The 26,079-nt window shown below is 45.7% G+C and overlaps 1 protein-coding gene across 4 annotated transcripts in view; it reads right to left on the bottom strand.

Annotated features, from left to right (window-relative positions):
* The window catches only part of LOC111264448 (uncharacterized), a 257,234-nt gene that overhangs the window by 121,974 nt on the left and 109,181 nt on the right, over positions 1-26,079 (bottom strand). Inside the window, exon 4 of one of the 4 annotated variants that reach the window (XR_002682869.2) lies at positions 3,744-3,839. The exons of the other annotated variants lie outside the window; for them this stretch is intronic. The gene's annotated coding sequence lies outside the window, so the exon portion shown is untranslated. The remainder of the gene's footprint in view (positions 1-3,743; positions 3,840-26,079) is intronic. 4 annotated transcript variants of the gene reach the window in all.

Here is a 26,079-nt window from a genome sequence, read left to right on the forward strand (position 1 = left end):
TTTCGCTAATGCGCCGATCTATCTGATCGTTTCGCATCGTTGGCTCATCGATAGGCTCTAGTAGGCTCATCGGGACGAACCGATTATCCAAAGCCCAAGAATATACTATCAGCATCACCAACACAGAAGTGATGATGCTGCTGCTGCTGCTGCTGCTGCTGCTGCAGGAACAGAAGAAGGCAGAAAGCTGCATTGAACAGACAAGCGAAAAAAAACAGCAGCAGCACAAGCGTCTGTAATTTGTTCTCGTACTGTGACCAATTTTGCCCATATGCGCAGGCAGTAGGGGCCAATGACTCAGAGTCCAAGTGGCTGGATGATGAGCGATGAGGAGAGTTCCCTGCGTAAGCAGCAGCAGCAGCTTACTTCTACTTGTGGTGACGGTGACAGTGATGGCGGTTCTCAATAGACGCCCAGCACTTGGCAGGCGTTACGGTGGTGTCAATTGCCCGATGCGAGATGCCCAATTGCTGGCGACGACTGCGTATACTATAGATGGGTTAGAAGCATTTTTGGGTCTAGTGTGGTTGAACGACGAATAATGTCGGACGAGACTGAGATAACACGGTATATACAATAACGTATAGAATTCTCATGTGTTCAATATATCCTTTGTTCAGTAGCTTCACCACACCAGGAGGGGAAAATCGCTTGTTTGGAAAACAATAAAAATAAACAGAATCAAAAGCTTGTCTTGCTTTACGACTACGTTTTATTAATCTAGGTACTATTATACCATAGTTTATAACATCTGTATTACAGGTGTAACGAGTTCGTTTCCGCAGTCACTTAATTGGCGGGGTTGAGCATCAATCCGTCCATCTACTATTATCTCCTCTATTTGCTCAGCAACTGAAATTGGCCGCACCTGTCTAAATGACATACATTTCTATTGCCAGATGTACCTTTTGCAAAAGAAGACTTTTGGAGAACTCTGTAAATGTACCGCGCTTATGGCCAGAGTCATAGCACCGACAATAGTAATACAAAATACGCGCCACATCAACGGCGTCACCACTGGGCCGGTATTTGAATACGCATCGAAGCCGTCACTGCCGCTACCATTGCTGCCGCCTCAGCAATACCAGTGGCAGCTATGTCATCAGCTCTCGTAGCAAGAATCGCGCGCGTAATAATAATAGCTGAATTACGCCATGTGAATACGTACGTAGGGTCAGTCAGGGGCATTTTTTTCTCTAACAGTCATCGTCGACGCTGAGGTGGAAACTCGGCCGCGGCGGCGTTGGCGATGCCACCACCGTTGCTGCGGTTCTAACCGCTGCGCCATGGCTGCAGTCGTTATCTGATCGCTTCGCTGTTCAAAGTTCGGTTCATCATTCCGCACAAAAACGTCATTAGTGAATAGTTAGTGAACCGCTGGCTGTGCGGTACGCTGCTACGATGATGCCACGGCATCGTTGCAACCAAGCCGATGTTGTCGCTGCTGGCTACTGTTAGGCAGGCAGGCAGGCAGACAGACAGACAGGCTGGCAGGCTTGGTTTTTATTTTCCTCCTTTACCTAAAGCAGCAACGGCGATGCTGGCCTCCGCAGGAACATGACCGACGAATCGGCATTTAGTGGAGAGACTGACGAGCCGATAGCCTCCGCCGTTCCGGACCGTCCAATTTAAACCAGGGATAAACTAGTTATTTTTTCCATGTGCAAAAAAGAAAGAACCACCGCTACGGTCTGTTCTCGACTCGCAGCCTCAATCCGCCACTAGACTCCGTGAACACACAATCCAGCAGTGCTAGCGCCGTTGCGGTGGCCGCTGTCACCAAACCGCCATAGCATCGGCGTCCAGGCCGACGCGACTCATGAGCCGTATCGGTGTCGTCTGTCCTGAGTCGAAAGTGTCAATCGTTTTTCCGGCCACCAGTCGAATTGAGCTGAATAAAGAAATCGACGGAGCGAGCACTGTCGCCTGCTATAGTGCCCACATGACTGAGGCACGCGGGGAACGGCCAGTCAGACACGACTACAGAAGCAGGCGATACAGCCATTCCGACGACAACGACGATGACACAGGTTATTAATACGGCCTACCGCAAGGATTTAATAATCGAAAAGCAAGGAAAGGTAGGCTAGAGCCAGAGCAGCTAAACTGCACAAGACGCGAATTGCTACGCGAAACGATTCCCATCAGCCCTGTGAGGCGACAGTCGCCTACAGCCGGTAACAAGGTTCATCCCAACAATCTGACCGCCAAATAGGACAGCGATGGATGCTCGAACATAACAGCCCACTGAGTCTAATAAATAAGTAGGAAAAGCTTACTAAGTATCGTGTACAAGCGACACCGATTAACGACCTACGTTCTGTACCGTATGGACGCCGGCCAATAGAGCCAGCTAGCAGTACACACAATGAATGGTTTTCCAGCAACGGGCATATCCTCATAGATACCATATCCATAATATGCGACATTATCTCAATTGCTGGACACGCCACCATACACTATGTATCGCTGATAGGCCATTGTCGATCGGAAATCGTCGATACCGATTCCACTGAGAATGGCACGTAAGTGACACGTAATAAGGTCCTGTAGCACCGTGACGAAGACAAGTACCAGTAGCTATTTCTACAACTTAGTTTCAAATTATCTGTGTTTTAATCGTTCCGGTGCATTACTTGCTACCCCAATTTCGTATAGTTGTCGCTGCTTTCGGTAGCATCACTTCATGTTGTGGTCGGTGCTCCCTCTCTCTTTTTCTATGCTTCCTCTTTAATATTCCTCTGTGGGCCTTTGTCTCACTGCTATCCGCAAACCGCACGCGCGCAAATTGTTTAGCATTGTGTGGTGATTTTTTCACTTCAAATCTATCGCTGTTCGCCCCGTTCATGGCTGTACATGCGTATTTGCTTTTGACTAGTCGGCATACTGAGTATGGGGTCTTATTTTAATTGTTTGCCTATAGCAAGACACATCTGCTTAAAGCAAATGCGCTTGCGTATCTTCATGTACATGTTTACCTAACAGCGTTTTGGCTATTCACTCGTTTCCTTGCTGCCCTGTACGTGAATGGTTTGTTGGGCTTAGCATGATGGTATGGCCCCGCGCGTTCACGAAGTGCTTCAACCTCTGCGCAGCCACAGAGGAACAAGTACATGAGTGAGTACGTTACCCGTAACAGACGATTACTCGACCGATGCGATGATAATACGAACATTGCCGAAACCTTAGGCAACGAGCCACTGAGAGGCTGACGTCGGCTGAACCACGCATGCGTGCAGTTGTTTATGCACAGCATGGCCAGCTACATGGGTGTGATCGCCTATCTTAGTAATGATCTTCTATTTTTTACTTATCCCCACCACGTCGAGGTTTATCTGATTGCCTGTTCTGCCGCACAAGCAACAGCTCCGACAGCCGGCGCAATTGCCTCGCGTTACTTCTTCTACTTCTGCTCATTTTTCTGCTGCGGTGGTTCTGGCAACCTAGCCTACGCCTCCCCTAGTCCATCATTGCTTTCTTCCTATTGCAGGAGTTACTTGGCTAGTTCTGTCCGGTTCTTCGGTCAATTCTCCCGATCATTTTCTGATGAAGATGAAGTACCGTCGTCGTTCTGCACGCGTTCATTCGTCCGCTACCGCTGCTGCTACTGCCGCTGTATCATTCGCGTGTCGACAGAGATTCTTCGATCACCGCGTACATACAAATCTGTTCGCCAGATCTCTACGTATTGTTGTCTTTCAAATATGGCTCCGACATTTAGCTTTCGGCGTTATCCAGCGTACCTTGTCTTCGCCCACCTGGCGGCTGCTGTTGCCGCGATCGGGTGGATGACCTTTTCAGCCATTTGGTTCTTCGATCAACAACCACCTACGACTCACCTGCAAGTGAGCACACGTGACAGATACGTGACGTTAGAGGAGTGCACTATAAGAACTATTACTGATATTAGCTCTGTTGCGGACTGGCCAATACAAAACATGAAGGTAGCAGACGCAAGACGCGCACTGCATACAAGCTAGTTATATAGGGACTAAATAACAAAAGAAGTACACGCGCAAGAATAGAAATATAAACTCTCCCTCTTTCTTACAAACGCGCATACAGACAAATACGTATATTCCGAGTCTGCGTTGGCAGTCCTCTACTGTTCGCTTTGAGTCAGCTCTTTACTTAAATTTTCGTTATCTAGGAATATCGAGTCAAATGAAGGCCGCTGCACAGGTTTAATTAACCTGGTGTGAAGCGCACTACGGCAGGCAGTCAAGGTCGGTAGGCAAATTGGGCGGCCAAACGCAGTTTATTGCTACTCCGAGTGGACAATCGCAGATTGGTCCTGTGGCTGGCCGGTGCCGGCTCCTCCATTAATCGTTGACATGATTGACGACATGCATACACACAGCATTATACTCATTTGTATGTTTATAGTAGTTATTATCATCATCATCTTCATCATTATACGCTAGGTATAAATCAGCAGTGCTGCTGCGGATAGACAGGATTACGAAACAGCTGCAGCTGTAAAGCATTACAGAGACCCTTCTTCATTGCGGAACCGCGACTATTATGTCTATGATATAATAGCCTGCTTGAAGATTCTGGCGGAAGGAATAGTTGTCATACTTTGCCGTAAGCCACTACAGCGCATTCAAACAAGTACATGGATGCAGGCTGGCTGAATATGGAGCAGTGCACCTTTCACAGCTCGTTTGGCATCAGGGGGCATCGGAAAGCCGCGTGCCCGATCCAACAAACAAAACTTTTACTATGTTTGAACATACTACCCGTTTCACGTGCTTGAATACCTATCGATTGGTATCTGCGTAAAAGTTATTCGTGTTTTCTATGGCAATCTATGAATTGCTCAGATTGTATAATAGTCGTTTTTTGATCAGCTCAATAAGCTCCAGGTGGGAAATGCACAAGTTCTGCACAGCAATGTCTTCAACGCAAGATTTATAACAGCATCGGTGTAGTCGCTAACCCCTAACAATATGTGCACATAAATGAAGTCGTTTATAATAGGATATCGATGTGTCAAAATATGGCCAGCCCAGCCGTTTAAAGCCTGTCATTAAACAGAGGCCTGGCCAACAGAGTTAATCACTACTGTAATTTCAGCATATATTATAACTCTTATTATTATGGAAAGCGGTTTCAAGGTTACTTAAGGTTAACCGTAAAGGGCGGTTCAGAGGTACTGCGAACCCACACTTAGATAGTGCTTATTGGAGAAAAGATAAATGTTTTCCTTTGTATCTTGCGTCGTCCTTCTAAACGGCGACATGTTCGCTTCGAAAGTAAGCATGACGTCAACGGCGAGAAGGCTCCCGGGTGCGTGGCTTCCTATGTGCATCAGCCGTTAAGAAGCTCAGGTGCCAGAGCGCGAAATGGAGCGGGGGACGATCTCAAAGAATGTTTAATTACCATACAGGATATAATTACTTTACTTCATAAATTAAAATTAGGCATTGACTAGAGGATAATGACAACTACGTCAGTATGGCGTGCGGCACCGGAACAACAATAACAACGGGCACTGACACCGATCAGACGTTCGCCGCGGGTCTATATATCCACCTCAATAATGAAATAAATTAGAAACGCCGCATCATTAGCGACTGCGCCATCGCAAACAGCGCCAAAAGCAATAGGAATGACGGCCGCCAGTGGCCCAACGGAGGCTTAATCGTGAAGTTTAAGCGTCCAGCGCATATAAACGAACGAGCGGACAAAAGAAGACGTGAGCCAGACGTAAATTATCATTCCGCAATATATCTATGGCTTTTACGGTCAGTATCGCATCTTATAACGTTCAGCTTTTTTATCATTGATGCAGCCGCTCCTGTGAGGTTGCCCTCTCGAAAGCTGCTGCTACTACCCACGAAGCAGCATATAACGAGTTGAGCCCTAAGACAGGCAGTTTCTTCGCCGATGGCTGTCATCGCAGTACCGTTAACTATAGTAGATGGCTTCTCTTTATAGTTATCGAGCAGAAACCGCACAAAGTACCTTCCACTCCATTTGTTTACAGTGGCAACCAAGGAATTGAAGTGAACGACAACGCGCTCGCCCGCCTACACCGGAAGCAACGACGATTATCCTGTTCATGGACAGAGGTCACTGTAGAGCATTGCATATAAAAGGTTATGTAGGAAAGCTGTTTTGTAGATTTTTGCTTTCAGAACCACATAGACAAAGCAAAGTATTCATAAAAGCTCCCGCAGATGAACATATGCATATCGATATACTGTGTCTTTGTCCCGTAACGTGCAGGGTGGCGAAGTCCTACTGCACAGGCTTTTTTCCCCTCCTTTCTAAACGCGGATACGAAAACCGCGTGCGCTAAATCATACGAAGAAGCGAACGGGAGGGATGGATCGAGGCGGAAGAGGGGAGACAGCATCAGAGTGAGAGCTCATGAAGCATCCGTAGAATAAGCAATGCGACACGACAGCAACGACGACCACGACGACGGCGGCGACTGCTCTTCTTCAATGTCACATGACCCATCAGTACACGACAGGCTTCTCCGTAGCAAAATTGTTCGCTTGTTGCTTGCAACAAACCGAGCTGCAGCCATCAGTTGCAACAGCGTCAGCAGCCGTAATACAATCCGCATCCTGCAGGCGGCACAGACGTTTCCGAAAAGAGTAGATATACTGTTGCGAAGAATACATACTTGCATGTCTATCACCCGTCGCATATATGCACGTGAGGGGGGGGGGTGTCTTGTCGTGCTTATCTGGCACTGGAAGGGCGTATGGACGGACCGTTTTGCTTGAGAGCTGCTGCTGCTGCTGCTGCTGCTCTTGTCCTTGTTCAGTTGTGCGCTCCTGTGCGCTGTGCTCCCCAGCGCCTCGCAACGCCCTAAAAACCCTAGAATAGACATGAGCCTGTGCATGAGGACAGCACCAGGAACCGTCGCTGCTCAATGCTGTTTTATGCAGGTGAAACGAAACTGTACGCACGTAACTCCGTTCTGTGTAAAGCAGACACGTCGCTTTGTAACGGCAGAATGAAAGGCAATGAGTGACGTGGATGGTAGGCTACTACGAACGCCGTCGCCGTGGCGGCCGCCATCATGACGGGGGCTGTAAGCTTCATGAAAAACCTCTTTGCAGACTTCCTCTTCGTCCCAACGGGTACCGTTGTTGTTGCTGTCGTCGTCGTCATTGTCGTTGCCGCTGCCGAGGCTGACGTATTCTGACGGTGTCTTCGTCCGTCCCTGTGAGCCGCTGCTTTTCTCTAGAGTCTGGCTGCCGTAGTTTGTCAGCCTACATAATGGCGAATTTGCATCGCATCCAAAAATTTCTTCGTACACTGTCATTTACCCTCCCACCTACAGCAGCAACAAAGACCGTGAAGTATGGCTGAATCCACAGTTTTTCTATCTTCACTCTTATTCGTAAGTTGTTGCCGGGCTTATTATTCTTTAGAGTGCGATACAGCATAGCTTTGCCCCTTTTCGAATGATAATGCGACCAGACAAACAATTACAAAACACCATAGATTAGACACAATAATCTATGGTGTTTTGTTGTTATTATAACACTTCTAACACAAAATCAAACGCATATTACGAGCCTAATATGTAGCTGTGTCAGCCGAAATCGAGGGTGAAAATTAAGTGCTTTTTTTACCGGTACATCGTGATCTATAGCACTTTCACTGATACATACATACATATATATATAGAGTCTTCACTAATTCTTGCCGTTTCTTCATAGAAATGCATACTGTTTCGAAATAGCAACGAAGAACTGGTACTGTTAAGGATGTCGCTCAAAGCACAATTTAATTTTGTCTCGTCTATCCTTTTTTTGCCGCGAAAGCTGATCTTCTAAGATCATCACGTTACGGTGGAAACATGAGATAGAATCTGGAATGAGGGAAAGTAGTCTTCCGGATGACGGACGATAAGTCGGCCATAAACAGGACAATAATAATTAAATTTACACCTGGGAAGACCCCATTGGCTGGTCGGGGCCGGGAACTAACTAGGCACATACAGGTTATATGAGCCGCGTACGACAGACACGGATATAGTATTAACAAAGTCACAGACGATTGACGATACTCGTCAAGGACATAGTAAGGGGTTCATCTCATCGGCCGAGAGCGAGGGCCATCTTGTGATAGCGCTTTCGCTTGCTCGAGCCAGTTGCTGCTGCCGCCGATCTTACCGCTACCGTCATCTCCTAGCCATTACGTATGCCTTTGTACGATTAAGTTCCATTGCATTCCATCTGAATTAAACTAATCAATTGAACTAATGCCGTATAATTTCACTAAATAAGTTCCGATTATAACTTCCAAACAGCGTGAGAATGTCGCATCGCGCGTCAGCGGTGGCAGAGAAATGTTACGACGGCCGTGATTTCTACCAATATTCGCTGCTGTTGGTACCAGGTGAGCGGCTCAGCACTCAGATGTACTAGAGGAGTTGCTCGTCGAATTCGCCGACGGCTGGACAGTTGCACGCTGCGTTCAAACCCGGCAGTCGATAGCTCGGTATCCGATGGCAACGGCCGACAACCGACACACATGATCAGAAACAAGCCGGCTGGCTCGTAATGCGAGAAATATGCCTTTTTATTATTATTATTATTATATATTTTCTAAGACGACTCCCTTCCCGTTCGTCTGACCCCTAGCCGGTCACTTTCGCAATTACTCTCACTGACTTTCTTTATTCATCACTATGATAATTGCTTTATTTTACGTTGGTCACGCCGTCGCATCACATCGACCGGTACGTGACTGGTTCGGTGAGTCGGTCGGATGCCGGCTCCGAGGCGATCGGTTCGCCTTCCAGAGCCCACAAGAAAGACAACAGCATGAGGAAATGCTCAGCACTATTAATATTGTCATTATTAATGACAAACATACGCGACTTCAGGAGTCCACTTTGACAATGACATCATATCATTGCCAGCTTCGTTAGCGTCATCAACACTAAAAACAGTAACAATACGACCGTGCTTTTTACAGTCAAACCATCGCAGGAGTCGCGTAATCACAGAGTTGGTTATAAATACCACGAATATAAGTTATGTACTACGCCAGTACGTATATATATATCTATATATATGACGATAGAGTGGAACAAAAGTTATTACTAACTAATAATGCAGATGATTCCCTGTCCTTTTCGTCATCTCCTTCTAGCGAGCCGAGTCGAATGTCTAACACTAAGTATTCAAATAAACAGGGTTTTCAAATGGTGTGTGCCTGCCTGCCTGCCTGCCTGTCTGTCTGACTCTCCAGCTCTTCCTGGTGAGCCATTAGGCAAATTTCCATCATCTGCTAACATACCTGTATTTGAATAAACTATACTAAAGGCAAATAGCTTATGGGCACCCTGTCTAATGAGCGACATTTCTCTCTTTAGCGAACATGTTTCAATTATCTGTGTTGACAGATCACTCAAGCACACGTACGACAGTTGTTGTTGATTTTGTTGGCTCGTACGAGTACGCCCTGTATACACAGAATGTATAATATTTAATAACAAATCAAATTTGCATAATACAAAGATATGTTTAACTCCTGCCGCGTCTGACGACTCCGTCTGACACCCAATATCTGTTCAAATCGCCACGTCCTCGTGGACTCATTTCCCTCTGGCCGCGTAGATGCTTCCCTCCGCCTCACCCTCTGAATTTCAATTGAATCAAGTCGTCGCCGCGCTCGTGATAGATGAAAATGACGTAGGGACGCCGGTTACAAGTAAGCGAAAATAGCTCCGTTCGTGTGTTGTTCTCGGCGTCCTCTTCCGTTTGTTCGAGCCTTTTCACCGCCGTGCCACATCATGATACACACATACACGCGCACGGTGTCGTTGATGCCCATTCGGGCCGCAGTGGTGAGTCGCCAGGTAGATCCCTGGCTGACTGACCGACTGGGTCTATGACTATATGCGACTGACGGATTTGCCGGACTCGCCGAGGGCCAATGGCGTTCGGCTGCCTGCCGACTGCCCATTAGGCGATAACATCCCGCGTTGCGTTTCCGTCACAATTGAATGAGGTGATACAGCAGTGTCAGCTATGGCATGGAAGTCCGCTGTTTGTATGAGACTGCCACAGATACAAAAGGAATGAAAAAGAGAGAACAGAACGGACCATTTATTCACGTTGTTCAATATTTACATGAGTTAATCTTCTTCTTGCTGTAGCGGCAGTGCCGTACCAGAACGCTAGTAGTTTTAGTAATAGCTACGGCCACCACCAGTCATACGGGTGCCAGTCGCAACTGTGCAGAGGGAAGCTTATATGGCCTTTTAATTCTTGCTGCAAATAACTCTTTAATAATAGTCGTATGTCAAGCGATACTGGTGACTGTCAACTCCCTGAGGCGTCGCTTAACTACGATACATACAATAAACTGGAGGGCGACGGTGCCAAAAATGTAGGGGCTCAAAAAGTTCAGGGTTCAAAAGACGCCAAAGGTTGAAGCTCATCCGGACGGATCTGTTGACGATTGATATTCTTTACTCGAGAGCGGCTGTTCATTTCCATAGCGAGAAGCTATATGTATCAAAACATTACATTCTGACGGGTCATTTAAATCATCTAAACTCTATTATTGAGTCTCTTCCGGTTAGTCCCATAGAAGCTTCCTCGAGCTTTTTCGGCAACTGCATGAAAGGTAGCAACAACGTAGACCGTCGATTTCGGGAAAAAAAAAATCCCTTAAATCTCGTCCAGCGCGGAAAATTAGATAACAGCTGATTTTTCTTTCAAATGTCGAAAATGTTGTTTTGTCGCAGGAGCAACTGCCTTTCGTTCGAGGCCAGTAGTAGCGGATGAACGTATATGCCCGTCAGGAAGAAGAGTCCGCTAAAATTTGTCCCAATTTATACGCCGACTTCTATATAGATATATATATATTAGTCTGCAATTAAATTAGTTTGTTCTTGCTGCTGCCGAAGATGAAGAAAAGACTGAATGAATTAACTAATCCAATGATGGACCGACTAATGAGATAAGCAAACATTTAAATTCCGCGGTATTTCCAGGTAATCGTTGCACACAGATACTGTACATAAATGCCCATCTCGGGAAAGCTAATTTGGTCTTCGACGTATTTTAAGTCCTACATCTTATAACTCACCTTGCCATATCTTCGAGGACATTAATTATACAAAATTGAATATGAACATCGAGATACGATTTGACGTATCATAGAAATACATCAGACCTTTAATCTAAAGAGATCTGGGTGATCTCTCTGTCAATAGTACGCTCAACGTAGAGCTCTGTCTCATTAAAGATAGAAAGACTTCTGCTTCTGTTGGCGGGACAATCGTTCGTAGAAGTTTAGAACGAAAGCTTAGATATGCAATTAGATTAATCTCTACGAAATTTCTACGTCCAATTCCGTGCTTTACCCCCGTCGCTCTCTGCAACTAATTATTTATTTGAAGCCCGAACTGAAGGCATATTTCTACCGATTTCGTGTTCAGTGAGAGCTTACAGAACGAAACGGGCAAAGGGGAAAAGGAAGCTCTGACGACGGTCATAGGCACCGAAAACATCGGTGGTGCGCATATTAATGCGGACAAGCGTTATTACCCAGGCTGTTTGAATGGTGAACAGTTGTTAGATGTATTTTTCATTTGAGCTACTTGTAAACAGTGTCAGCTAGACAACGTATATTTATTTGGCAACGACACGTAGCCAAACAATACGTTCAGCGCATCAGTGCGCCCATTTGTGACGACGCCAATCACACTCTGCATGCATAATTCCGAAGTCGAATCCTATAGCACACTACAGCTTTAACAGCGATTTTGGATCTAGCAAGACATAACTTCAACAGAAATAACAGCAGCAGCAACCGTAATAGCCCCAGCAGACTACGGACGAACTTATGGCGAGATTAACACGGAACTGTCAAACGTACAACAGAAAACATCGAGCACCTCACTGCCTGAAAATCACTAGCCGTTTGGTATCTGGTGGGGATTAGTAGACCAAACAAAGGTCTAAATAGCAGCTATAGTAGAAGTAAAAGAACATTTCTATCTACGGCGAAAAAAATCGTTTGTTATTTCTCGTATTACCGTTTCAGTATTGTTTAGGGCTCAAGGTTCCTATAATTGTGCGTTTTCTATCGTCGTTATATTGGACTTGAGAGAGTGATGCTGAAGCAAGCTAAGCTACAGATCGAGCAGTTGGGTTCAGTTGCGTCTTTTTCTGCCCGAATCGGCCGTCCACGTCGTTCAGACTATCCCGTCTAAGTTTGAGCTTTGGTAATCAACGTACAAAGTGGATATATCGATAAATGAATCCGGTTCTATATTACATTGATTTGGACGAAGCCAGTATACGCGATATGATGAGCCTCTTCAAATCGGACGCAATAATCTGCAAAAACGGACGGTAACGATGTTTCGCAGGTAAGATGGGACAGAAGACGCTAAAATATCTAGTTACTCAAAATACTAACGACAAGGCCTTGTTGCCGAGCAATGCTGTACGCCGTGCTATAGCAAATGCCTGTTGGTCCCTGGTCTTATCAGCAATCGCTGCGATAACAGATATTGGTCTTTACTGATCTAGCGACTTATCTGTGATAAGAAACAGCTATATACCACAACATTAAAGCAGCTAAGCTGAGTAATGGTGTAACCCGGACCTGTTAATAATGTAGGTTTTGTTGTAAGACCTACTTACACTGTTTATCGTCTCCTCTGGACCTCACCTAGTCCCCGTCACAGGACTCCTTTTTCTTGTTTTCTACCGTCGTTCTTACACCTTTGAAACACTAAAATTCAACGGCGTGGCCGACCCTCTGCCACAATTAATGACTATATATGAGCGCATCAAGGCTCCATGAAGCTAGTCGGGTTACGCTCCTCTTCAATAAAACCAGTGTTAAAGACCGCTTTTGACGAAGAACCGAGAATGAAAAAATAGAAAAAAAAAAATATTGCTGACGCCCGTCGACGGCAAACGCGACCCAATGAAAGGGGGGAAGGGACAGCGAGAGAGAAAAGATGCAAATGCATTAAAGATGTCGGTAAGGCCATGTCTGTCGATCCGCGTTGCAGCCCAAGTTAGCGGAGTAGGGCTTGCGGCTTCAGTTTCGCACAGGAAAAATGTTCATAAGATGACAGCGCAATTTCGTTAAATTCGGTTTTTCCGTCAGCTTCGAGCTAGAGGTATAATAATAGATTTTCTCGATTACAATTACACGCAAAACATTATTCCATTACACGGTAAAATGGAGAGAAGGCGTCCCGTTCTCTGTCTTAGATCCCGTGTCCGTTTAGACCCGTTGAAATTCAACGGCAGAAGGCGTCATCTGGCTGCCCTCCGCTGCATTGCGGTGGCGGGTCTCTGACGTCGGGCAGTAGTACCAGCAGCAGCAGCGGTGGCGGCCGCAGTGGCAGCAAAATAGCAACGGCAGGAAGGGCGAATTCAATGCCGATAACTCTGCTACAGCATCATCAAAAACCGAAATGAGATCCACCCATAATGATGCTTGCGGTTAGAACAGACGACGGCGACAACGACGATAGACCAACGTTAACGGCAGCAATGCCACTATGATATCATATGTATGGCTACATGCAATGTACAAACAGCTAGAAGTCCGCTAGCGCTCAGCTATAATAGAAGATGCTATGCGAGCTAGTTCCACACAGAAGATGCACCAGAAACGCGTCGACGACAGTGACCGCGAAGTAACCGCCAGAATCACCATCCAGCGTTCAGTAGCGCGCCATCGCCACGGTCGTCTGCGCTGTGTGCACAAATGACACCGCTTCGGCAGCAGCAGCGGCGACTAGAGTAACATAAGCTGCTTAACAGCAGGAGCAACATCCGCTGCAGAAAGAACCACATTTAAGCACGAGCACAAAAAATCAGTGATCGTTGTCGCTGTGCTTATTGTTGTTGTTGTTGATGTTTCCGCAATTACAATGGCGGTGAAGATTGGGCTAACGCACGCCTGGTGATAAAATCATCGGCTTTTCTGCCTCCTTCCCGCCGGCCGCCGCCATAATAATGGACACACTTGTAAAAACGTATATAAAAGCACGCCTATATATAGCCTGTACGAAAGTACGTTACATGCTAATTATGTAGATTGTATACTAAGAAGAGTGAGAGTCATGCTGATCGTGCTTGTTTCTTTTTAGATGAGTTTGGTAGATATGTGTATGGTTATAGAGAGCCAACAAGCACTGCGTTCTGCGGTCATCCGATGTCGACGCGATCGCTGGTCTACCACCTTCGCTTGTGGCGACGGTTGATAGTACTTTTACTGTTGTCGTTACGCCTGCTGCTGCTGCTGCTGCTGCTGCTGCTGCTGCTGCTGCTGCTGCTGCTGCTGTTGTTGCTGTTGCTGTTGTTGATATCATCTCTCGGAAAAAAACACTAATAACAACCATAGCAGCAATCGACGATGAAATTTCTGAACTAATCATTTTTCGTGGGCGTTGCTGGAACAGCAGCTGCTTTTGCCTTTTTTTTTTTCTGTCCTCGTTAGCCGCTTGGTTGGTAGGCCACATTTTGTACGAAGCACGCGTCACAGCGAAAAAACAACAGCTTTAACAAGAATTAGAGGGGAAAAAATGTGAGGGACAGGTGTCGCTTTTTTCTTTTTCTTTTCATAGAAGAGATTAAGCAAAACCACGAAAGCCATCTAAACCACCCCCGTCCCCATTGCTAATGACCTTCTCGACTAGCTTGGCTTTTCTCGTTGCCGCTCACTTGATCGCTTCTATTTAATTCGCATTGACTTTCTTGGAGTAACAATGCCAGGGATGACTCAAAGCCAAGGAAAGCAAGGCCGTCACCTGCCGCGACGCTATTTCGACTTACTCACGAACGAAAAGGTGTGTACACATATCACACCTCCGTCTGTACACGAAAGTCAGCACATAAGAAGTCCAGTTTGTCCGTTGTGTCAACGAAAATCACTTAGACATATGAACACAATAGGGACACTGAGACCCATACTCGCAAGTATAAACGGGACACGCAAAAATCTATACACATTAGCTAACGGCCGGTCATCCTATCATCAACGTGCCCTCGGTATGAAGGAAATCAACATCCGTATAAAGCTGGGCGCGAAAGAAACTAAGTGACTGTTTGTTGCAGCTGCAACAGCAGCGGCGGCCGAAGTAGCACAGAGAGGTAGTTTTCTTAATTCTATTTTTCTTTGTTTGCCAACGATGACGACGATGATGATGATAATAATCGCAATTCAAGTACTTACTCTAGATTTCACGAAACGTAAATTGGCTGGAACACACACAGTGGCTAAGCGACTGAGCACACGTGTGTGCGTACCCGTCCCTATGTACCGCTTGTACAATTGTCGAAATTGCTGGAAGGAATCAGTATGGCCTTCGCTACTCGTACCGAGGCATGTTCTGCGTTCGCAACAAAAGAAACAGCAAATAGACTCTTGTCTCTAGGCCGAACATCACTATAAATTGCTTAGGTTCCACGACTCTCTATATATGTTTAGATTTGTTTTGATGCTGATTTGTCAGCTGGGTAAAGTTCTGGAAGGAAATACTTACACATTTAAGAACCAGTATCATCACATAATTACAGCATTAATAACAACTAGGCCACTTTTGGAGAACTTGTGGAGAAACCGCAACGACGGTATGATACTGATTGCCGGACAATCGTTGTATCATGGTTTCCCTGGTGCACACACTTGCATAGAGAGACAGACAGGAAAAACACACTACAGATCGACCCACATTACCAACGTACACAAACGTACATATACACAGACGCGCACGCAGGAACAGCTAGCCGGGGGTGGGGGGCACAACTGGAGCTTTTTCTAATGACGACGCAATCTTCTTCGCCCTCGATGTTCTCTATTTCGTTTTTCTACAGCCCCCTTCGTTTCCGTGTGCTCCCTCAGTCCGTATCCCTTTTTACGAATCTAATTACGCCTGTTTCTCATCCGCTCAATCACAGAAGGTGTTCGTTAATCAAATCGTCATCAGTGGCAACAACAGAAAGCGCTGGCAGCACGGCCTCCTGCGCAGTCTCGTTACTCATCTTGTACGATACCACATGGCATATAATGAACACTTTCGCCATTTTCAGCCTCACTTGGCTTCTTTTTGCCCCGCTTGATATTCTGTTTAACATACAAATACGTACAGCCACAGACACATATATATATGTATCAAATGATATACGTGTAACGTCAATCACCGCAGCACCGGTGCCGTTCATATGGAAAATATATCGCTATTCATACCAGCTGTATTCATAATTTATCTAGTTGCTTAGAATGATTGTTTTGAACGAAGCGTGCGTTTCCAGCGACAACTTCTCTATCCTACACTGGTCTATTCTTGCCGGGACCAAATAGCGAACAACCGTTTGGTCCCATGCGTGTTTTTAACGTCGGTTTTGATTTTTTTTTAAACAAATTATTAAAGCTTTTCTTATCTACAGACGCCCTCGCTCATATAACAAAGCCATCAACGTCGCCGTACAGTGAACACGAACAAACGATGAGTTTCACCGAGACGTTTATTTATGAAATATGACGTACAATATTAGATGCTGTCAAAACGCGACCAGAGTAGACGTCCAGTTACTGAGCCGTTTCGTTGTGACTCTAGACAAGTTCACGAACTCGAAACAGGCATAGCTGTACGCCTTTGTTGTTATTTGGTCGATAGTCATTATGTAGTCTATTAAAATTAACTATTATTTTCCCAGTACATAGTAGCTTCTCTGCATTGGCAAGATTAGGAGCAGACAACCATAGTTTGGTCGCATCGAGTCCATAGGTCGATCCGATACTGCCACTAGTTATCATTATAATAACAACAATGATAGTACAAATCGTTACAAGCAACAACAAACATCAGAAGAGTTTCCGGGACGTGGATTTTAGATCTCTATCTCCGCCGGTGCACTATTCGCTATGTCATCATGCGTCGTCTGCTGCTGCTGCTGCTGCTGTGTTATTAGTTTTTGTCGATTCGTAACGCAATTTATACCATCGGCATATGGGATTTCTGTGAAGAATAATACGAAAATGTAAAAATGTCTCTGGACGACGGCAATAAAAACAAGATAGCTATCTGTCTGTCGTCGTCATAACCATCACGGCCAACTAATATCACTAGCGTTATCCAAACAACCCTAGAAAAAAGCTGCTCCGTCAAATCTTTGCCTGTCATCATATTCTTAGATATCTAATATATTTTGACTAGAGGACAACCAATCTGATCGGCATGTACAGTAGCTATGCGATAGGAAGTTACGATTGCGTGTGCTTCTCAATTGAAAAACTTCGTTTGTTCGTGTTCTAAAGAGAGCTCATTTTGGAAGCAAAGCATTACGAACGTACTGTTAAATATCTGGAACGAACCACACATCTACATATATGTCAACTCCCCCCAGCTTCAATACGAGTCTATGCCAGTTGCAATTAAACGGTCCGCATATTTAAAATATGCGCCACCTAGCACGGCTATGCAATACGCACGGACAGTATACTAGGTCAGGCTTAACAAATGCTTCTTGTTCCGCTATGTATAGGAAAACCACAAGAGGTAGTCACAGCAAGAGAGTTCGGTTTGCGGCGCTGTTGATCCGTTGACGCCGTTGTGGCTGCGAGGAGAAGCAGAAAAACGACGATGATTATGAAGAGAGCTTTCTGCGATGCCGCTACGATGTATTACTCTGTAGGTTTAAGGGCCAAAGCAGGCAGATCTCGACATAGCGGCCGCTGCTGCTGTTGCACATCTGCCGAAAAGGTTGCCAATATATCTGCTTCTTCAATAACCTCTTTTCTATGGCTCGGGGAACGACCGAATTTGGTAGCAGCAGTTACGCACTGACCCTTCAGCTACGACCGTATCAGCGAATGTTCGCTCAGTCTCTCATAATCTTTTCCCTCGTTTGCTGTTCCATTCCTTCTTTAACAGCAGCAATAGCAGTAGGGTGCCGACGGCTGCGCTCCGGGTGAGAGGAGCCAGCAGCTCTGATTGTTGCAGTCACCACCAGCAACGTCGACAGCCAGCAAGCAACATCTATCCATGACTATCGACACACACACACACACACACACACACACACAGCGTCGTTGTTCTGAAAGAGGTACTTTTTTTCGGAACGAGAAGTTATTCGTCGTCGGAGACGGACGCGATGAGATCTTGCTCAGTGACGAAGAACGGCGGACTGGCGGATGCTCGAAGTAAAGAAGAATTAGAAGACAACGACAAACGCGCTCCACTGCCTTGTCAAGGGTCCTTCGCTTTCTCTACAGCAGCAGCCTTCCTCGAGGCTATAGCGAGTGCCCGGTCGCGTCAGCAGCGATGCGTCCGTGCAGTTCGTTTGGCTCAAGCACCCCAACACTCGAAGCGAATACCGAGGTAAAGCCTAGTATTATTCAATGAGAGGGCCCGAGCGAGGGGGCACACAGGCACAGATGAGTGGGGGACGGACTACTTTTCGTCTAGTCGTCCAGAGCGGGGTATCGAGCGGCTATGGCTCCTGGGATATACGACCGTTATCTATACACTGTCGCTGAGGCCATATTTCTACGTTAGCTCCTTGAAAACGGGTTCGAACTCAAAAACTGTTCTTGACTCAGCTGCGTTCAGTGGCATTAGGATCTTTATGTACCTCTCAGTATAGCTGCTGCCTTTACCCTCTTCGATCTCCTCGTACTTGGACATGTTGGATAGATCTCAACCCAGTACACACTTATACGTACTAAAATATGCTGTGTTTCCTTAGTTATTTGTATTGATTGCCATGCATTTTGCGCTTTGTCAGGGTCCTCTATAGCTGAGCTCTTTTTTTGCTCTTAAATACAGTTCATTACACCTGTCAGAACCTCAGCTCAATCACGCGATGTTGTCTTGTCTCAGCGTAAATTACCTTCGTTTAAGATAGTTTCACACCATGTTGCTGACGTCGTCAGGTTCTAACAGACCACATAAAAAATAAAAACTCCCAAAAACAATTGTCACCAATTTTTTTCCTCACTTCGACCCCTATCTGTCTGCGAGTCTCTCGTGCTCATATCATAATGTGCATGCGCATGAGAACATACTGGAGCATGTCAAAGCGAATACTAAACGCAGGCGGATAAATAAATGAATGGACGGATGCATAGCTATAAGAGTCACCGCTCCGAGAGCATTACCCTGCAAGGCCAGTGCTGTCTGTCGCGTCAAAGTGTCGGCATGAAACTAAACGGGCAGGAATCAAAAATGAAGAGTTTGTATGACCTGCTCTGGTACTGATGTAGGTAGAACTAATCAGGAACTGAAGTTGGCAGCGGTTCGCTGCTACTAGTGGATGGTGGACTGAGAGCGGGTGAAAGAGATGCTCCTCCCGTAAGGAAGAGAGCTGTTGCTGATTCATCTCGAAAATGATTAGGTGAAGGCAGTAAGCTACATTATGAGTTGATCGGTCAGAAGAAGCTCCTCTCAAAGTATTACCGAGCGCGGCCAGCCCGAAGAGAAAAAGCTAGTGAGGAAAAGCTCAACCACTGATGGTTCTAACGAGCAGCGCCTCCGTCCCTGCTGATGCTGTCCTGCTTTGTTCTATCATCATAGCGTACGCTCCTAACCGACCGACCGACCGACCGACCGAGCGAGCGAGCGAGCGAGCGAGCGACCAAACGACCGACCGACCGACCGACCAAACGACCGACCGACCGACCGACCGACCGACCGACTGACCGACTGACCGACCGGGTGCTCTCTAGACTCCATTCTGCGCGGTGCTGTACGAAAGATGAGAAACAATGGTGTATGGAAAATGCGAATGGGGGCCGGAGCAGCGGCGGTGACCAGTGCGGTGGACCCCACCTCTAGACAGACTGCCATGCTAGCTAGCGGGCCGATGCAAGGCAGAGCGAAACTGTTTAAAAGCACGTTTTGGCCCTTCCTTGTCTGCTTTACTGTTGCTACTCCCTGAGTATTTCGTTTTCTTTTTGTGCTCGTCATCAGCGTCATCTCTCCATAGCAGTAGCAACAAATGCTGTAGCAATAGAGGCCCGCCGTGCTCTTTGTATGTGTTGGGTTCCTGCTTTTGCACGAAATTTTTGTCTCTCTTTTCCCCGCTCGCTCTCATTTGTTCGCGGATTGGATACTTGCTCGACTCGTCTGTGTCAATTTGGTCGTTTGTTCGCAGTTCGTCCCTAGCGCGCGTCAGTTCTAGGAGTACATGCCTTACCGCCTTCCGGCCTGCTTCTCCTTTGGTAGGTAGCTCTGAATATCTTTTCCTCAGGTAAAAAAAAATCGAAACAGCGAAAAAAAAAAGGATGACAGAAACAAGATGGCAGCAGCAGGATAGTAATATGTATGCATTCGTACTGTAATGGTAAGGGGAAATGACTTCTGCTGGTGTGGTTAGGCCACAGCTTTTGTCAGGCCACGTTAACACTGCAGTAGAGATCGTCATGGAACGATTACCATTATGATTATTCGGTATAACAGGTATGTTAGCGTTGCATTGTAATCCTACCTAACGGTGAGTATAGATTTACGCTATTCGAAATTGGCACATTGGTTTTCTATATCTTTGACTGCATAGTGTGTAGCCCATTTTCGATGGGTCTATATATATATATATATATAGATGCTTTAGAAGAAGGTAAAAAACTTAATAAGTGGTTCTACAGTTTAGGCAAGCCTGTGTGTTTTTCGTTGGCAAAGCTGATGACATCGGAAGGTTAAAAGGTTTTCAAGATGCATGCATGTCTGCCGATGTTTATAAGGCTATTTAAGGTTGATCGAACTTCGGATCGAAACACGACTGCTGGATGAGTTTGTTGCAAAGCCGATCGAGCATCACGTTTCGGAGACAGGACGACGCTGCCACGTATATATACATATATATATATGAAACTCCTTATTTTTTACTTTTGGCAAATGCAATTTTTTTCCGAAGAGTGAGTGATAAAAATCTTCGAAAGCTACTTCCCTATAGAGATCTTTGCGCGACACTCGTGTTAAATCGTATCATTTATACTGTCATTTATGTGTGAAATCATCATTTTTTCTTCATCGAATGGAGTTCTTTTGATTGAAGGGATGTATATATTCAGTCGTGTATAAATATTACGACGCTTTTTGCCGCTAACACGCTGATATGTACACACAACTACTCCTATCGCTTATTGAGATAGGAACTGCTCTGAACAATAATGCGGCCAAACAGATGATGAAAAATATATATAATGTAGAAATACGGTACTTTAGTATGAGGTGTCAAACGAACGGACTATTTGTTAGCTGAGTGCAATCACTGTAGTAAATGTTACACATATATATATATATATATATATATATGGGCAAGTTGACATATATACATATATATATACATAAACTTGCCTAGCAGTGCAAATGAGGGAATCCGATATAGAGAGGCAAAGAAAGCAAGAAAGGGGAATTTGCGGTCGTGAAGCAGCGAAACAACGGCTGACTGAGCAATATATAAACGGTCCCAATATGCGACAATGACAATTATCATTACGATGTTATTGTCTTGGTAATTCAACGAGTGTAATAGCGCCCCTACGAACCCATCCAGTACTCAGTCGACGAAGGGTCTTATATATATATGCTGTTTGACGGACCCTGTTTTGAAGACGCGGCATTGATGAGCCTCAAGATAAATGGGAGCGTTGAATAAATCGAATACAGTTGCGTCGGCAGGCTATGCTATGTTCCAAGATAACAAGTGTATTGTTATTAACACATATTTTATAATGAAAGGAGATACTATGAAGCTGCTCTTCCATTACGTAAATCTTTATATTATATATTTGGATTTTTAGGATAACGAAAGAATTTGAAAATCGCCTTTCAGCCAAATATGCATCTGTATAGCGCGCCGACGCGCCGTTGTACGAAACTTTATATGTGGCCTGAAAAATTCTCAAAGATGCACACACGTGTCAATGTATTGTATACAGAAAAGCGTACATATATTGAGCACAGAGAGATGCTGACTGGGTTGCCCTGATTGAAACGCTAATGCTTGAAGGTCTCCGAGCCGATTGTCACGGACCCGTCATTGGTTGGCAGAAGCGAGAGGAAACCGATACAGAGGGTGGTATGGTAGGGAGACCGGCATAGGCAGAAGATTGGACAAGAGCCGAGGGCTGAAAGTCGGCAGTCGAGACGCCCCAACCCTCAACAACTTCCCAAACATGAGCCTCTCTCACTCTTTCCCTGGAAATTCTCTCGCCCGCACTTCCCAGATTCTCTTGATCGATGCATAACTGTAGCCGCTAGCGACTGTATGGCTTCCCCTTCGTATGGGGTCTGTGACTGTAGACTGCACCCCAAGGCTATTGTATGCTGTCCCCAGTTGAACGGAAACGACCGCGAGCGACGGCTAGCGATGCACTCGCATTGGCAGAGTATACGATGAGGCTGCTTCTCTTCTTTGAGCGACTTCTCTGCCTGAGCAAGATTAGCTTTCGATTTGGGTTCAGATAACTCAGCTGACCTCAGCTCGCGCAAATTGAGCTACGACAACGCTTAACTCTGCCGTCGCAATTTCAGCGAAGGACACACGCGGCATGAATGCCGCATCATTCAGACATCATCTAGCATCACCTTGTTGTTCAAAGATCCTTTTTGGTAAAATGGAGAAATACTTGCTAGATAGCATGCGGCAAGGAGCTAAGAGACTGAAACTAGCTAATGTTCAGAATAATGCCAAGCAGGAATCGATGCTCATGCATGCTTGAGTATTTCTGTGCGTATTATCTTTGCGGTAGTGTTTCTAACTCTGTGTGCCCCTACGCTGAAACGACGTCTCAACATTTGCGCGAATTGCCATACCACTCGTATCTGAGTAGTGTCTGTTCTAACGCATAGCAAACATTGCCTGCCTGCCAACTTCGTTCACCATAGTTGCCTCTAGGGCATTCTCATTCTTAGTCAAACTGATTTGGGGGGCACCGGAGCCGTACTTTCGCAATCCTCAACAGCTCTAGGATATCTTTGCTATAACTGGTCAGAGCACTCGGTCGCTTTACCACCAAAGTGTAGTCGAAGCACCCATGTCAAATTCAGCCTTTAGAGCAGACTACAGCAGTCAAGGTGGGGTGCATCGTAGTGTCCGTCGGTGACGAGCTCCGCAGTGTGTCTATCACAGATAGATCGGTTCCGCGAAAACACAACGGGAAAAGGGAAGAGGAGTTCAAGGAAAAATCCGAGGAGTACGAATCGAAAACTAAAGAATGAGCTAACCTCACCAGTATTCATGCTTACGGCGAACATATAACACCATAAATTGATCAATGGACGGATCGACCAATGCAGACGCTAAAATTAATACCTGTACCTTCGCTCACAAACCATAATGGGTTTTAAAGCGAACCCACGCGCTGCAAATTCGACCGCTTCTATCGGTTATTTCAAATGCATGGCATTTATTTAGCAACGAACATTTACTGCAGATTTTAAGCCATATGTTCGAACAGCTCTGTAAAAAAATTGAATCTGTTATGCGGGACAGGTTGATTTTCAGTTGTCCACAGCAGCTGTATGTGGCGCATCTGAACTCGTCTGTAATACTACGTATCTACACGACGCAGACGGTTAGGAGCCTTAGCTATCCTTCTATTTGTTTAATTTTAATTATTCGAGAACTATTCGACGTGGTGGCTGGGAAGGCCGACTTTTTGGTTGAAAGGGGCCAGAAGTTGCCGCCTTAGAACAGCCAACATCACATGCCCATATTCGAATGAACAAAGAAGACAATTTCGAATTATTCGAAGCTCTCAAAATATATTTCATATCCGAGCTACGTATCGTGTTAAAAGCGACCTACTATCGTTATTGAAGTAAAAAAAAACCCGTCCACCGTAAATTATAGCGGACAGGACTAGTAGAGATGGTCCCTGTACAAGAATCGTTTGGCGACTGCTTAAGATCTTATCCTATGTTTTTTTAATTTTCTTCTATTTTCGTCTTCGGCCTTTTTATGCCTACCGTTAACATTGGAAGTCGACGATAGACAGCCTCTTAGCGCTTTAGCGAGGGCAATTTCGAACAACGCAGCTGCTTAACGACATGTATTGCGGGTATGTTTGTCACATTGGCTGACTGGTCCGCTTCGAGCTTAAATGTCGAATAAAGATTGCTCGGACGCATGGCCCAGCCAATGAACAGCACCGATGACAAAACCAATGATTACTATCATACGTCCGAACTTACGGCCGTGGTAGACGGTGCCCTTTAAGTTCGAATCGTCGCTCGGCAGTCGTCGTCTATTCGTTACGAGCCGTTCGATAAGATCCATCTCGCATACGATATTTTGTTCGTGTGATCTTCGCTCTGTCTCCTTTCCGTCTGTCTCTCGTTTGTTTCTTTACGGCTCGTCATGTCTACGTGGTTGATGGAGTTGTTTTTTTGCGATTGTCGATCTCGTACTTTTACCTTCACTCACTGACGCTGTTACCCCTCTGTTGCCGTTGCTGCGCCAATTGTGCGATGATCGAGCTGCGCACGCCAGATAGCGATCGGGGCGCTCTGGCGACGGTACCTGTCAACTATGGTGGCGGCTGGAGACGCTGGCTTCAGAAAACAACAGACGAACGCATAGATGGACGGCGGCTCGCAACGATGGCGGCGTTCGTTCCTAGAATCAGTCAGCAGCAGGTAGCGGATAAAAACGAACCTACCATCAAAAACTTTACTACTAGCCAGTAGAATTGCCAGTAGCAACGGAAACGACAAAAGAATTCAGTTGGTGTTTACGTGTGCATTTCTCCCTCAACATATCGCGGTAACCCCGTACGTTCCCCATACGGCTATGTTGAGACCATCTGACTTTGATTGAGGTTTGTGCAGCAGCTGCGCTAGTAACGTTGGCAAAGCAAGCTGGCCTAAACGAGGCAGATACCTTCGGGCAGCTTAAATCTCTTTTTCTACTGTTCTAGGGCGTCGCGATCGCTTGCTGATCCAGACTAAGCTAGACCATAAACGTTGCTATGGGTGTTATCGTATTACGAATCCCTACGATGAAATACTACAACGCCCGTAATTACTGTGACGACAATGGTATTCACAGAAATAGACAACAAGAACCTTCGTACAGGTTATAGGTTTCGTAAAATAGTACAGGTTACACTAAACTACATATTAGAGCAATGTCCCAACTAAAAATAATGAACAGCGACAAGATCGGTACGTAATTCTTTTCAATATAGGTAGTGATTGTTACATTTCGCGATCTGCGAGGTGGACCGAGAACAGGTTACGTACCGTAACGGGACCTAATTCGTCCTTGTGTATAGGTATTTCTTGCATGCTAATCTAATTATCGATAAACTGCTCTATTAACAGAAGCGTGAGTTCACGGTGAGAAGTTTATCTTTATGCTGGTATGCTAATATTTTGGGCGAGAACCTTATAACTTCGTTTACGCAAAAACGTGATTTAGACAGGTGCCTGATGTGCTTATGGTTTTTTCAAAACAAAACAAGCGTACCTTTGCTATCCTTCGACAGACTACAGCATTCGACGCAGAACAATAACCGCAGTAAGAAAAAAAAATGCTGGAAGCTTAGATTTTAGGCTGTAATTTTTCCTCGTCAAATCCGCTCTGACGCTACGCGGATCACCATCAATCGACAGAGATATATTCCATAGTGATTTTAACTTCCCACTTTTTCATTCGCTCTCGAAATGCGAGGCGTTCGTTTGTAGCCATATACACCTCCGAGGAGCGAGTTGCTTCCTGCAAAGACATTCAGATGTTTGCTGGGAGAAAGTATCGCTAGCGGGTAGAATCGCAGAGCGGGGTCGGCGGCCGTTGCTAATGCTGCAACTGCTGATCGCTTTCGTCCTAAATATCAAAGCTTGTATCCGATAATTTTCCAATGTGGTGACGGAGGGAAGACCCTTGGTATGAATAAAATGAAGGGAAAATCCTAGAAAAACGCACGGCGTTGATATGGGTGCCGACGGCGACGCTCATCACGGCTCCCCCTTCTGTTGTACCACAATGAATCGAGGCGTTAAGGAAAGTATGAAAAAACCTGCTCGAGCATGAATGCCGCCGGACGAAAGACCGCAATGAGAGAGGTTCACGGGGATCGCGGAAACCCTGCCGAAAAAAAGTAGCAACAAGA

This window comes from Varroa jacobsoni, unplaced genomic scaffold (genome assembly GCF_002532875.2).
Source record: "Varroa jacobsoni isolate VJ856 unplaced genomic scaffold, vjacob_1.0 scaffold_859, whole genome shotgun sequence".
In the NCBI taxonomy this organism is placed as follows: domain Eukaryota; kingdom Metazoa; phylum Arthropoda; class Arachnida; order Mesostigmata; family Varroidae; genus Varroa; species Varroa jacobsoni.